Genomic DNA, 15,448 nt, shown 5'->3' with positions numbered 1-15,448 from the left:
ATGGGGAAACTGATATGTCCTTAAGGCTATCAGAACTGGGACACAGTGTTTCCCTTAGTCTTGTAACTGTGTTGCTACTTGTGGTTACTTCTGTATCACCTGGGATAACTTGTTATCATTGCACACAGCAGCTTACACTGCAGTGCAATGGGTTCATTTTTTATTTTGCCCTAGACTAACACACAAAGGATTTTTTGGTTATTCTGAGGTGCTTAAAAGATGGACTGGTGACAGCAGTGACTTTTCTCCACTTTTTGGGGAATTTCGTGTTAGCTTAACCGCGTTTACCGCGTTTGGCTACTTACTGTGGCTACTGGCCAAACATGGCCGTGCCACAAGGTTTTTCATCCATTCTTTTTGCATCTTGTTGTTTAGCCTTCTTCCTGGCCTCACATGTCAGAAAGATCCGTATAAGGACTTCCAGTGCCCGAGAAAGCAGCAGCTTTTGGTGGGCTACTGGAGGGCTTTGTGTGTTTGCAGACAGGATGTGGGCTGGGTCAGTCTGACCCCAATACACATCCTGGTTTCTGTGTGTCTGAGTGGTATGCATGAGTGTTCCTGCCAGGGATCCTGATTGGACCACTGTGGGATGTGTTTGTGGGCTAGTTCTGCCATTGGCTAGTGGGAGTTTCGACTCCTACCTGGCTTTTAGTATAGGAAGAGGGCCCCAGCATGCAATTCTGAGAGATCCTGGAAGAACCTGAAGGAGCCAAGAATCCGTCCAGCTGAGAAGACCCACAAAGAAACCTGTAACCTGTCTGAAAGAGGCTTGGCAACCAACTTCTGCTGCAGCCCTGGTGGAGCCCTGTCTGTCTCTTGTACTCTAGTAGGCCTGTGAAGGTGCTATGACCCCTGGATTGGAGAGACCATCCATTCCTGAATCCTACTCGGTGCCAGTGCAAAAACTGCCTTCAGAAGTGCCCGGGAATTGTCCTGTGGCTGACCAGCTTTGTTTTTGGGCTACCAAGTTATCTTCGTTGCCGTTCCGAGTTTCCGCATGAAACTTGGCACACCCTCAGCTGCCACTGCAACGACACCCTCTGCGTGATTTTGGAGTCCTAGCATCAAAAGTCCAGAAAGTCTGACCACGGCTACTGAGTCCTGCTGCATTGCTGTGCACGGCGTGCACAGTCCAAAACCTGCTTTTCTGACCCGCCTCCCGTCCCGACAAGGGCACTGCATCATTTGTTTCTGCATTTCTTCATCAAGAGTCCTTGTACCAGCAAAAGATCCCAACCCGAGAATCACTCGAACCTGCAGCAACCTGTGAAAACCTGTGAAAATCGGGGACCGCGGAATTCGGTGGGAATAGCAAGCCAGGACACTCTTCCTTTGTTCTGGAAAGTCTTGGGAAGATTCGGAGTGAGTGAAGGGGGTAAGTTAATGAGTTTTTAACATACCCCTACACTCCCACTGTAAGTCAATAGACGTATATTATTCTGTATCTTAAACTTGATGGCTTTGCCGATACTTGCCTTGGCAAGACTTCTAACTGTTGGGGGGAATTTTGGGCTCTGTCTATCTTGAGCCCTGGCTCTAATAATCCATCACTGAACCCCAGAGACCCTACCTACATTTTCTCCTGCCTCCTGAGTTCTGCATCTTTGTATCCTGGACAATAGGGCCCAAGGCCCAAGGCAGTTTAGGGTTGGACAATATTAGTTAGGGGTAAATTCTCTGTGGACCTTTTTGTGTTTAATTTTCACCTGTTCATTCCTTTGCAGGAGTATCTTGAGTTGTATTATGCACTTGTGACTGTATATATGTATTTTAGTTTGATGGTATTGGTTGATAAGTCTAAATGCTTGTGTTCATTTTTTTATAGTGTATTTGGCCATAATTAAATAACTGTATTTTTATACATCCTGTCTAAGGGTAATTTGTGACTCCCATTGTGTGACCTCATTGTGGACCCTTTACACTCTCACCCCTCTGACGTTCTTAGCCTAGACCGCCTGTCACTGCTACCTTAAACTGGTTTGGCTACAGCTTCCCAGAGTTGCCCCTGTCACAATATAGGTTGGCCTTCTATACATCTGTCCACCAGAGTATAGGAAATCAGTCTTAACAATAGTGACACTTCAGTGGTCAACAATTGGGATGCTTTTAAAGCTGCACTTAGGGGCCATATTATAGCCTGTTCTTGCAGAAAAAAAGAAACAGCATAAAAGGCATCTCAATGATCTCTATATCCAACTTTCCAGTGCAGAAAAACAATTCTATTGAGCCTCCATGGAAACAAACCTCTGCTCAGTCCTTGCATTACGTTTTCTAAATTAATAATGTGCTTACTAAGCTGGCTGCTGGCACTCTATAAAAATATAAAACCAAGATTTACCAGACCTCCAACAAAGCTGGGAAGTCGCTTGCCTCTTAGCTTAGGAACAAAAAGGAAAACAACATATATCTCACGCATCAAAGACAAATCTGGCACTACCCTTACTCATCCTGATGATATCTTAAATTGTTTTAAACATTTCTATTCTGATTTATAGTCTCCCAAAGCCACTATACCCTCTGCGAACATGGAATCCTTTCGCAGCAGTATCAATAGACATTCTTATCCCCAGATTGATCTTACTCATTTGGATCGCAATATCTCTCTTACTGAAATCACCCGTGCCAGTAAGGGGCTGGGTAAAGGGAAGGCCCCGGATTGGCTGGCAACTTTTGAATATAACCATGGGTTTTGGAACATTACAGGGAATCAGTTGATTCCTTGGCTCTTTTCTAGGCTACCCCCTGTTGCATCTGGTGTTGTAATAGAAATGAGAGAAGTTGATAGAATGGATTATGAAAGTGTGAAACTAGCTTTAATAGCTAGGTTTGGGAGGACCCCTTTCCCAGTATCTTAAGAGGTTTAGAACACTCAAAAAGCTTGATGGTACCCCTTGTGCTTCCTGTGTGTGTGAATGTTTGAAAAACTTAGATGGTTGGGTTAACAGTTACAGAGTTAGCACTTATGAAGGTATGAGAAATATGTTTATGTTAGAGTCTATCTATGATGCCTGCTCTCCTGAGCTGAGATAGCACTTGGCTGACTCAAATGAGATTGATCCCAAAACGTTGGCAAGAGCAGCTGACTCATGGGCAGCCAACAGGGCCACACATAAGAATTCTGGGGTCACTCATTAAAACGATTAGGGGAAGCAGCACACAGGTGAAAATACAGATAACTCTAAATCCATCCAACGAGAAGAGGCCCCCGAACAACAGAAGGGTAGACTCCACGGGAAACCTGGTAGGTCTAGTGAATCCTCTGGTGCCCAACCAGAGGGAGGTCAGAAGAAACCCCCATTCCAGAGAGCATTTGGAAAATGCTATGTCTGTGGGTCAACTGACCATGTGAAAGGAGATCCCAAATGCAAGGGTAAACCTGCAGGGGTCAGAACTGCCTCCTTAGCCTTCTCCCCAAAGGAAAAAGTACAAATGGCTAGTGCCCACTTTCAACTATTTGCTGAAGCACCCTTGGGTCTTCTGAATCCTTAGAGTCCATGGGTCTGGGTAAGAAACAGAATATGTGTGGGTATGACTCCATTCCATCAAACGTCAGAGGGTATTATATGGACAGTGTCCAGGACACCCCTGCCATGAGAGCCACTGGGCCAGCAGAACAATTGTGGATGAAAGCTTTTTCAAGCCTGAGGATGTTGGTAAGGCACCAAAAGGTCCCACTAAATGTTCTGGAGGCCCTGTCCAGTTGGTTCCTATTCTAACAGATCACATTCAGTGTAATAATATGACAGTGAGGATTCCTGTCAGTGTCCAAAATGAGGTGCCTGATTGGGGAATGATTTAAAAACTCTAGGAGTAGTGTCAAGTACTCCCAGGCCTCCCAGTGAGAGAAAGCAGAACCAAACCAAATTGGCTAGAGAGGCAACCTTAAAAAATCACTCTGAGCCTGTGGGAACCTCTACAGAGACCCCCACTGTAAGCCCTTGGGTTGGTAAAGCGACCTCTAACCAAGGCAAATCTGAGACTTGTATAGTAGGGAAATGGGAGCCCCAACCAAGCTCCATCATTGCCCATCCAATTTTAAAGTCTTTGACCCCCCCTGCTTCTGAGGAAGAGATGGATAGACAAATTGGACTCCTCTTTAGGCCTGTGAGAACTGGCAATTCTTAAAACTGGTGGAAAACCAGGAAAATAGGTCTAAGGCTAAACACCTAAAGACTGTTGGATCTTCTACTGAAGACTCCAGTATAAATCCTAGTCTTAGGAGGGACACTTCTAAGCCAGGTAAAACCTGATCTCAGAGGAAGTGGAAGCATGTACCTTGCTTGACCACAGCCCCTCCAACTAAGATACCTGAGACCCAACCTGCTCTTGAGAGAGAGGTCGTGAGCAACCATGGAGGCCCATCTAGATCTAAGAGATTCCATTCTAAGGACCCCTTGAAAAAGTCTATTGTAGTTTCAGAGGTTGTCACAACTTCTGAGGGACTGTTAGATCAGATCCCCTCTACCTTAAAAAAAAGGGATGTACCACAACAGGTTTGTAGGTAATATACCTTACAAATGAAAACCACTAATCCAAGGTGGCATAGCAAGGGTTACAAAAGGTTGCTGGTGTACTCTGCAGGCCATTTAACCAACTTGCAACAAGAGATCCATCCTGGTGGGGATTAGATCCTGCTGTCCCTTAGGCTGGGGGGGATGAGTGTTAGGGAGATTTATCACCAAAGTGCTAAATTCCCTCTACCTTGGAGCTCTCCAGTTCTTTCGCTATATTTTGGGACTTTGAACTTTTCATTTTTAGTGTGTTTTACTTTTGTGTTCTTTGGATATGGCGTTTTAAAATAACTCCATAGGCATCATCTTTTTCTTGTGCGTCACACAGCACCTTCAGTGCAGTGGCACAGTGGTGTCTTTCAGACTTCCCAAGGTTTAAATACCTTCTCTGGGACTGACTACTGTCTCCCAGAGCATGTCAAGTTAAATTGACTTTACAAGTCTCTTTAAATTTACAGACCCAGCACACACTATCTCCTATAGAGTGCTGGAGGGGTTGCCTAGCAACCCCTGAATCTAAATACTGATGTAACACTCAAATGTTACCCTTTTCTACTTGAAAGGGCTGGTGGCAGTGGCTTTTAACAAACTACCATGATTTTTTCAGACCTCAAACACCAGTAGCTAAAAATCAGATCAGCCATGTTTTCCAATATGGCACCCAAGACTTGTAAAAACAGACTCCGGTCGACTTTTTTTGCCGTTTCTTTTAGGAAAGTCCCTTCTTGTGTTTAACTCTGCATGCCAAACCAGGTTTGGTCCCTTTGTTCGTTGGCCTTTGGTGGGGTTCAGAGCTGAAGCCCTCCTCTGGCACCTGAGTGTCTGGGGTGGGCCGGATGTGAGGGAGGTGCCCGAAACTCCCTGTGCTTAGTCTCCTAGTAGACCTGAATGCACTCTGGCATGATTGGCCAGCTGGTTGTCTGGCAAGGACATTCACCCTGCTGTGTGAGTGTCAGCCAGGCTGGAATGAATGGGGGAAGACTGTTTAAAAGCAAGTCTCTGGGACTTGGAAAGCAGAGTCGATCAGTGGAACGAAAGAACCGAAGACGAGCTGAAGGAAGATGACTGCTGCAACTCTTGGTCCACCGGTGAAGCCCTGATGCAGGTCCAAATTGCCTGAAACTCCATCGACAGAGAAGCCCTTCAAGCTGCACTTCTTCCCTTGCCTTTTGTGGGAACAACCAACTCGCAAGTCACCTGGACACTGTCCCTATACTGGTCGAATTTTCTTCAGAGTGCTTTTGAAAACCGGATAGCCAGAGGGAAGGATACTAGTTTGTGGTCTTTAAGGCACTGACACCTTAAACCAATGTTTTGCCAAGCTTGTGGCCTCTTCCCTGGGCAGTGCAGGAACCTCCCAACGTCCTCCTTCGTGTCCCCACGACTAAAGCTCAGGAACAGCGAGATATGCAGGAACTGCCAGGAACAACTGCCTCAGCTACATCTCTTCTTCATCTAAAAGGAAGTGAGGTGCAGAACTCTGTTCGGCCGTGGTGAAAGTTTGTGAAACTCTCCCAACCTTAAAGGCTTGTCCTTCCCTAAACCTACATCTAACTTTTTGCCTGACCAACTACTTCTAAAAAATCGTGGAAAAGACCTAACCGTTTACTACCAGAACTGTGCTCTCCTATACAAGACTCTGAACCATTGACTTTGGCCCAGGCCTATTGCATTGAATAGCTGGTTGTAGTGAACTGAAACTATTTGCCCTACCTCTAAAAGTATTTGTGCTTTGATTCTTCTTAACCATGTCTTTTTACCCCCTTTTAAAGTAACTGAAGTGCCATTTTGCACCCACTTCAGGGGTGCTGAACTTGTTTAGAAACTGATTGGTTGTGTATTGTAGTATATTAGATTGTGATATTGAGCTGCTCTTAGTAGTGGAATATTTTTCAACTGACTGTGTAAATAAATGTATATTCTTTTACCAAGAAACCTTGAGTAAGTGTTTGTTTGAATTACTGTGATTGCTAGTCCTTTGTGTAACCCCTTGTACTGCTCACTTTACTCTTGAGATAAGTCTGTCTGCTCAGCCACTGCTACCACATTGCTGTGTAGTACAGGCTTGTACCAAAGGAGAAATTGTACTGACACTTGTAGTCTTAATTATGTGTAGTGTTCCCAAAGGGTACTGCATGCAATTCTGCCTAACAGCTTGATGCAGAGAAAGACTTTGATCGGGTTAATTGGGACTTTAAGCTTCAATCCCTAAAATGGCATGACTCTGGTGAGCATTTTATCTCTCTTATTAACCTTCTTCATTCTTGTCCCAATCGTCGATTAGTATTAATGGCCAATCCACTCCCTTCTTTTCTTTATGCAGAGGAACCAGACAGGGTTGTCCCCTTTCTCCCATTCTTTATATTCTATCTTTAGAACCTTTGTCAGAACTTATCAAATCAGACAAGAAATATTCATGAAATCTCCAGTGGGAAATCCAGTATTAAAATTGCTGTGTACGCTGACAATATTCTTATCCTTATTAACCCCAAACTCCATCTCCCTCAGCTGCTGAAGACACTTCACCAGTTTTCTTTAGTCTCTGGCTATAAGTTCAACAAAGACAAATCTGAGATTCTACCCCACAACTACTTTTCTATCAAACATGACCTAGATGTGTTTGGGTTTAAGTGGTGCAACGATTCAATTAAATACCTTGGTCTTCATTTTGCCTCCTCAGTGGGTGATACCATTAAGCTCAACACACAGTCATTGGTCAACAGACTTTAAGAATTCACTTTGATGTGGTCACCTCTCTACCTTTCCTGGTGGGGTCGGCTTGACACCATTAATATGATGCTGTCCCCCATTGTTTTATATCATTTGAAATTGCTCCCGGACCATTTGTCCCCCCCATTTTTCAAGTCTGTCAACTTTATTCTTCTCAATTTCTTATGGGGCTCCAGAAAATGTAAGTGGATTGCTTTTGCCAAGCTCAAAGCCCCATATGATATTGGGGGCGTCAGGTTCCCGCACTTCAAGCAATATCACTCAGTGTTTCTTCTTAAATAATCCTGCTGCTGGTTTGCTCCTCCTGAATCTTCGGACACTCCCCCCTCGTGCGAATTAGAGAAATACTTGGCACATCCCTGTGACGTTGCTGACCTTACCTATGTTTTCAGTCACTCCTCGAGGATTTTGTCTGACCCCATTACAGACACTATCTATGCTCTACAATTCTTTCTCTTCCTCCACCCTAAGACTACATTCAAGCACCTCGCTCTGTTTCTTTATAATAAACATATTACTATTAAGTAAAGGCATCTGATTTATTCAGCAAATAAGCAATGGTCCTTTCATTCTCTCATTTCAACAAATAAAAAATCTCTTATCCATCCCTATTCTGGATTTCAACTTCTATAATAACTTGGTCAATACATAGTTAGACGCTCTCTATCATTTCTCTAACGCCATTCTATCGCCTGATGCCCCTAGACTTCTGCTGCTGACCATAATTTACGTTGTCAAGTTTCCACATTTTACAATATATCGAGTTCTGGGATTGCTAACAAAGACTTAAACATACATATGAACCTCAAGAGAAAAGCCGTTTGCCAACCTAGTCGATCTCTAAAGGACATCCATGCATGCCCAGTCTGACTTTGAAAGCATATACATTAAATCATCTTAGAATAAAAAAAAACGTGCATATTGTGCAAAATGTATTGAGTGTGTGTGCACGTGTGTATGCGGCCGTGTGCAGCATTTACACACTCTAAAAGTGTGCCTATTTTCCCTTTGGAGCCAAAGAAGTGGCACTAACTGAGAGTCGGAGGCATTGATGCAGCATAATGATAACCTGTCACAAGGAACTTTGGCAGGTATCTCACAATTAAGAGAACAGCAATGCATATGTTAAATGCCCAGTGCATCTTCCCTTTGTTAAACCTATCTCAATTGCACTAATTTACTTTGAAAAAAGCCTGCACTGTATAATGATGGCTATGTTATTAATATACCTGTCAGTGAGGAACCTGTGACCTAGAGGTACCACATAGAAATTCTCAGCAGGTGAATTACCATTCTTGATTCTGGGTTATTTTGTTGGGATTGGATCCAGAGGCTGGCATTTTAAGCACAAATATATTTGGGCCGAATTAATCTCTGAATGTGCAACATTCTTCTGAGCTATCTTACTGGGTTTGAAACCTGTAACATAATGGGTACATGCAGATCTCTCGGCAGTTTGTTGAAGCACATGTTACCATTCTACAGGTTCTGCTAGTATCAGCGTATATGTAATAAAACTTATTCAAGTGGTTTACCTAGAAATATCAAGATACCTGCCTGTCTGAATAAGTGCTAAACAATGAGCTATGTACACACAGACCTCTGCAGTAGTGGAATTAACTCATTGTTCTATTGTAATGGTGTTGGCATATTTGTATTGTGTATTAGTTTAATTAAACCTTACACATTAATAAAAGAAGCACAGTTTCCACATAGAATATCATGTAGTTACACGTTCAAACATTATTTAGCATGCATACATTATTTAAATTTGTTGCCGTAAATTAATTAGATTAATCTGATATAAATACATGATAAAAACGATGGATGAGCACCATCTCTGGATAGCACAGTAAGTGCTCAACTCGCCTGAGTTTTCTTTTGGGCGTGCAGCAAATTCACCATCTCTGATTCAGGCCTAACACTAAATGTAGCATAGCCTTACTGCAATATATAGACTGCAGAGTGCATGGATAATTTTTCAACAAGTGTACACACTTTCATGGTTTTATAAATTGATGTTTATGCTTGACAACCCTGCATACAGATGCTGCACATGTATCTCATATGTTTTCATACTAGGACATGATTGTTTGACTTGTGGCTGGCATGCATTCCCTTCAGTATACATATTATACCATTTAGACAAATGCAGTTGGAACCGTCATGATACAGCTAGATCTCGGCAGTGCTGCTTTTATCAACTATTGTCATAGTAACAGTGACTTGGGGCTTGCACACGGATTTCAATATCACGGTCATAGCCAGCTGCACTATATTACTGGGATTGAGAGATGTGATTTGCAGGTTACACGCAAATCTCTCTAGCAAGCATGCATATTGTATGTTGTGAACTTCAGCAAAACAACATCCTACCACGTCATTTTCACAGGATGACATTTCATTGCCTTTGTTGTATTTTTAGAGTGGGTCGCAGGGAAAGTAGCATAGGAATAAGGAGTCTGGCGGTGGGAGAGAAGTGGAGAGAAAAGAACGTACGGTTGCCACTCCAATACAAATATAAATACAACGCTGAGATGTCCATTGCTGTTGAACGTGCCAAATCCGTGAACTTCATGGGTCTTCATACCGCTGAAGCAGATACATTAACTTTCAGAACTATCTTACGTATACAAGGTCATACTTCATACATGGGCGTTGGTGACAGAAAGGGCTTTGCAGCAGGAACATGCACTCATTTCCCATACTGTGACTGCAGATGCTGCAGGTTTTACTATCTGCCTAGCAATGCTTGCATTTCAGTTTTGACCTCTTCTGCCATTAGCTTCCTCAAATCAAAAATGTCCTTTCCACCCACATCCTCTAGCACTTTCTCTCTATTCTTTTAACCTTTTTCTACCTCTCTCTAGTATGTTCCTTTCTCGCCTCTTCCTCTAAACCCCTTCTCTTGCAGCATCTGCCCCTATTCACGGATGTCGTAAATGCCTCTTGTCAATCAGGGTCTATCCCGCCTGAGTTAAAGGCTGCAACAGTAATCCCTGTTTTAGAAAAACTTTCACTGGATTCCTCTTTGCCATCCAACTTTTGCCCTATTTCGCTTTTACTTGCTCTCATGAAGCTTCTGGAATCACTGGTCTCCCCTCTTCTGTCTTCCTTTCTCGAGCTATCTGATCGCCTTGACCCAGCTCAGTCTGGCATCCGACCGGGCAGGGGCACTGAGAGCGTTCTGGTTTCTGTCTAGGATGACATGGCCAGGCTGCTGGATGTGGCGGGTGTCAGAACCTTGATATTACTAGACCTATCAGCGGCCTTTGAAATGGTGGAATATTCTACCTTGCTATACCACCTGGCCCAAATTGGCATATCTGGCCAAGTATTAGCCTGGCTTTTTCCTCTTTCCTGGCTGATAGATCGCAATCTCTTCTGCTCTCCCCTTTTTCTTCTAATTCTTGTCACCTTAGATGTGGTGGCTCTGCTTTGTCCCCCTTTCTCTTCAACATTTACATCTGGGCCTTAGTGTGCTTCATCCGCTCCTTTGGCATCAGGTGTTATTCTCATGCTGACAACAACCAGATCTTTATCGGGCTGAGGTGTTGTGCCTTCATCAGTGCCTGACGGCCCTGGGGGAGGGGATGGGCTTAAACTGGCTGAACTTGAATGGGGACCAAACGGAGGTGTTGGTGGTGGGTTCTCCTCCTGGCCCTTCACCCTGGATCACTTCCTTCTGTCCTTCTTCTTTGGGTTCTCTCCCTGTCCCTACGTTGAAGGTGAATAACTTGGGTTTGATTTTGACAGCAACTTTGTCTATGGATGCCCAGGTATTATTTATTTGTCAGACTGGGTTTTTCCATCTGAACATTTTAAAAAGGTACTTCATTTGATACCGCCATCTTTGTGCCCGCCGGTTGTGGCTGCAATGGTGTGAAGTAAGTTGGACTATTGCAATTCTCTTATCTTGCACAGCCTAAAGGCTTGGTCCACCGACTACAACCCCTTCAAAATCTTTCAGTGCAGGTAGCGACAGGTCACTTTATGGTGCCCAGATTTCTCCAGTCCTACATTGTTTGCACTGGCTGCTGGTTGCCCAGCATATCGAATTCAAGGCGCTAGCTATTGTGCATCGAGCTCTGCATGATCAGGGGGCAGAGTACTTTCAATCTAAATGTATACGTTATTTCCCGAAGCGCTCCCTGTGATCTGAATTGGCTGGCCTGCTCTGTGTGCCACCCTTTTGACGCTCTTTCTATATTGCTGTGGCACAGCTGTGGAACAAGCTGCCCCAGGCAATGAAAAAAAATATCTAACCATTTGGCCTTTCGGAAGGCCCTTAAAACACATCTTTTCTAAACTCAGTGGCTGATGGCCGATGACTGTTAATTTTGGGCTTCTTTTTTTTTCCTCTCCAGCGCAATGATGCTTCCGGGTGCCCGTGCGCTATACAAGAAGTCATACCATAACATAACATAATATAACATAACATAACATAACACAACATATTCTCTCTCAGCCTTTATTTATTCTGTCACATATTCTTGTCCCCGCTTAAATCTCTTTATCTACCTAAAGACTCTGTTCTCTTGCTTTCTCTATCCCCTCGATTTGCAACCATTGGAGTTCTTCATACTATTCTGTATAACCATTTTTCTCTACTTCTCTCTCACTTCCTCTTGCTGTCCTAGCTCGCCGTGTTCACCTGTTGTTCAATGCATCCTCGCTGGTGTTTAGGACTGACTTCACTAAAGAGTTCTGCATCTTGCGCACTGCCACTGGTGGTTTGTTGCAGTCTCCTTCTGAATTAACACACCATAATCTGAAAGTGAACCTTTGTAGTTTCTTTGTTATGCGATACACGTTTTACTTATTGTGAATGCTCGGATACAATGAAGCTTTCCTTGTGAGGCTGCTGCATGCTTGGCATTTCCTCATGCAGTTTCTGACTGCGCAAGTGTTCCTGCGAATAGCACCTCGGCATATCCAAGAGGGAAGGAGAGGGAAAGACAGAGAAAAGACACTGGGACAGATCACTTCCATCATTGTGGGAACAGAAACAATCAATATTACACAAAGTGTAAGGTTTATTCAATCTTCTGGGTCATGTTCTGCCTGGAGACAAGCATTCTGAAGTTCCCACATCACTGGTGAAGATCCTAATCATTTGTCTAGCAGGTTCCCAGGTCTTTCATGAGTCTCTTTACTGGCCCATCCATGCAAAGTGTTTCATGATCATTCTCTAAACATGTGTTTTCATTCTCACTCTCAGTAGTGCTATGGAGAGGTTGTCAGTCTGAGGGGGGTATGTCTCTCTTCTACAAAGCTGCTCTCGCAATGTTCTACCTGCGACCATTGTCTTGCTTGATGTGAATTGTGGTGACTTTGCTCACTTTTTCTGGGTCTCTATACTTAGACAAAGAGCTTTTGATCTTATTCAGCAGTCTCACTTTACCATGCCACCTTCTTGGATGTGCCTTTTATTTATATTTGTAAAAGTCAAAATGTGTTTGTGGGTTTGTGGCTTGGCGATGCGTTGTTCCTTATACAATTCCACAGTTTTCACCAATCTGCACCAGATTGTCCATAGTTACCTGAATAACCTCCTGGAAAATACTGGTTAAATGACATTTGGACACACCACCCCTTTCTCAGAATTTCAGAAAAAAACAAACATGTGTGTGTGTTTGTTGCTTGGTGAAGCATTGTTTAGCTGTTACGACCTGCAGACATTACTGGCAACAAGGCATCTGGACGCTCCATCCGTTTTGCGGGATTTCTGTACCTTCACATATGAGAAGGTTGCCTGAAATCATCGAACATCAATGTGGTCATAAAAGGACCGAGGAACAAAACTTGAGGTCCCAAACCACATTTCAAGGCACTAAGTTGCACAATTTCTGAAATATGCGCACCACAATGCACCACAATGAACTGCACCATGCCAGGGTGAGGCAACAGGTTGGGAGAGAGCACAGAAGGTGCCAGTATGTGGCAGCACACCAACTCTCACCTCCCCCATTGGCTGCTCGCGGGTATGTCAGCCAGCCACACATGCCCATTCTCAGTGCAGTTTACTTAAGGGTGCAAAGCACATCAAGCAATAAGCATAGCTGTAATGCGACATACAGGATCATTGATTTTCAACAATTGATATGTGTGGTGTCATGTCTATTTACAGAACCTGTTTGGAGAACAGGTAGTTTTTGCGAGTTTGTTATAAAAATCTTTGATAGCTTCTTTATGTTGCATGATTTGGTATCTGACGATTCATATTAGGAAAATTGGGCAAGCTTATCGGCATCCAAACCGAGTCATTCGATGCACTTGGACATTTGCAACAATATCTGTTTGCCATTACCTTTCATAGGGCACACAATTGTTCACTTTCTTTGAACATCAATTGGTTCTTTCTACTTGGCTGTTGGTCTGTGGATGATATGGTGTTTTCCTCTTGTGTTCAGTTGTTTTACTTCTCAGGTAGGTGACATATTTTGCATGCCATTACCAATGCTGATCTCTTTGGGGTACCTTTTTTTTCGGGAAGACTCCTTCCATCACTGATATAATAGTCAAGGTAGTCATGTTGGGAATGAAATGATGCTCTCACCATTAAGCGAGATACTCAACTATAACTGTTGCATACTGGCAGTCTTTTTCAATACTGTTAAATTGGAAAATAAAAATAAAGCATACCATGTTTTTCCCCAGGGTGGTTGGGAATATCTATTATTTGGTGGGAACCTTGTCTTTTCGCTATTTTTACAGGCCGATCAATGGAGACTCATTCATTCGACTTTGGATTACCTGATAACAAATAATCTTCTCGCAGGTATTTCTTGTGGAGGGTGGAACCCAAATGGGCAGCATTTGTTAGTCAATAAGCGGTCTCTGTACGGGGGGTGAACCCATCTCTTCTCAGGATTAGCATATTGGCCACATTTATCTTCCACTAATTTACAGTAGGGTTGCAGGACAATGGTAAAGGCTTTGTTGAAGGCCACCCTCTGCTCACATATCATTCAATTTTATCTAGGGTTTGATCTTCCTTGGTATGTGCTTGTCATTCATCTTCCATTACAGCAAAGTCTTGTTCAGGTTCATTACCACTGAGCATGTAAATGATGCACTCTTCATCCAAGAACTCCACATTTCCTTTCTTTTGCAATAGAAGCCTGAAAAATCAGTCAGCTTGCTGATATGTTCAACCTGTACACAGTTCTCTGTGGTCTGCACAGATTTTGCTGTGTGGGCTGGTTCTGTCCATGACGTGTACCGCACTCGCGTTGTATTTCGTTTCACTCTCCTTCTTGCAAGAAGACGTTTCTTCAGAGGTGTGTACTTTGTTGAGCAATGTGGGATCTTTGGCTGCTAGCATTTTCTCTGGTGACTTCAGCTCTTGACCTATGAACACGAGCATGTTGCATATCTAAGTGTCAGTGGATTATGCAATCTCACACTGTCACGCACCATTTCTCAGACCAGTAATGAAATCATTGATCATTTTTTTAGGACAGTGTACTCTTTTGTAGAAAAACAACCTGTGCATCCCAAAATTGTCACTGGGTCTGAATATTTTGGAAATCCTTCTGGTGGCTTCCGTGAGTACATCCAGAATGTCATTGGGGGTCATTACCAGTTTGGAGGCAGCCATGGTGCTGTTGGCACCATGGCTGCCTCCAAAGTCGTGCCTGGGTCCGGGTTCTCTGAATGGGGACTTACCAGGTCATTCCAACCTTGGAGGACGCGGTAAATCCCCATTCAAAAAACCCTTCCCCATTCCCATTGAGCCCCCATAGCGCTCAATGGGAATGGGGAGGGAGCTAATAACAGGCCCGTTATTAGCTCCCTGGTACCTTAGCGGCTCCCGCTAAAAACAGCTGGTTTTACCAGCCGGCCTTAGTGGGACCCACTAAGGGACCCCGGATTGCGGCATTAAGGGGTTAACGGCACCGGCATCCTTACCGGTGCCGTTAACCCCTTACCGCCACACTCGTAATGACCCCCATTGTCTCCCTCTGCTCGTACTTGGGGCAGACTCTTGTACATTCTGTGACCTTCTACCACACGGTCGTTCAGAGTTGTTTTCTTTTTCCGCTAAGCTACAAATGCAGTGCCAACCGTGGTGTAAACGTGGGTGTAAAACTTTTTTCACTGTCTCCATGTGATGGGCAGTCTGCCTGGAAACTGCACAAAGGGTGGCAGAGCCATATAGCAAATTGCACGTTCTCTTAGTCGGTAAGTGATGCTCAGAACAT

At 43.8% G+C, this 15,448-nt stretch overlaps 1 pseudogene; it reads right to left on the bottom strand.

The window, feature by feature from the left end:
- Positions 1-14,610, bottom strand: part of LOC138480558 (GDP-mannose 4,6 dehydratase pseudogene) — a 47,001-nt pseudogene extending 32,391 nt beyond the window's left edge.
- Between the last annotated feature and the right edge of the window lie 838 nt (positions 14,611-15,448).

Source organism: Ambystoma mexicanum, chromosome 5p (genome assembly GCF_040938575.1).
Source record: "Ambystoma mexicanum isolate Mex_15411 chromosome 5p, UKY_AmexF1_1, whole genome shotgun sequence".
Lineage (NCBI taxonomy): Eukaryota > Metazoa > Chordata > Amphibia > Caudata > Ambystomatidae > Ambystoma > Ambystoma mexicanum.
The sequence above is the reverse complement of the archived record's forward strand: the minus strand, read 5'-3'. Positions and strand labels throughout refer to the sequence as shown.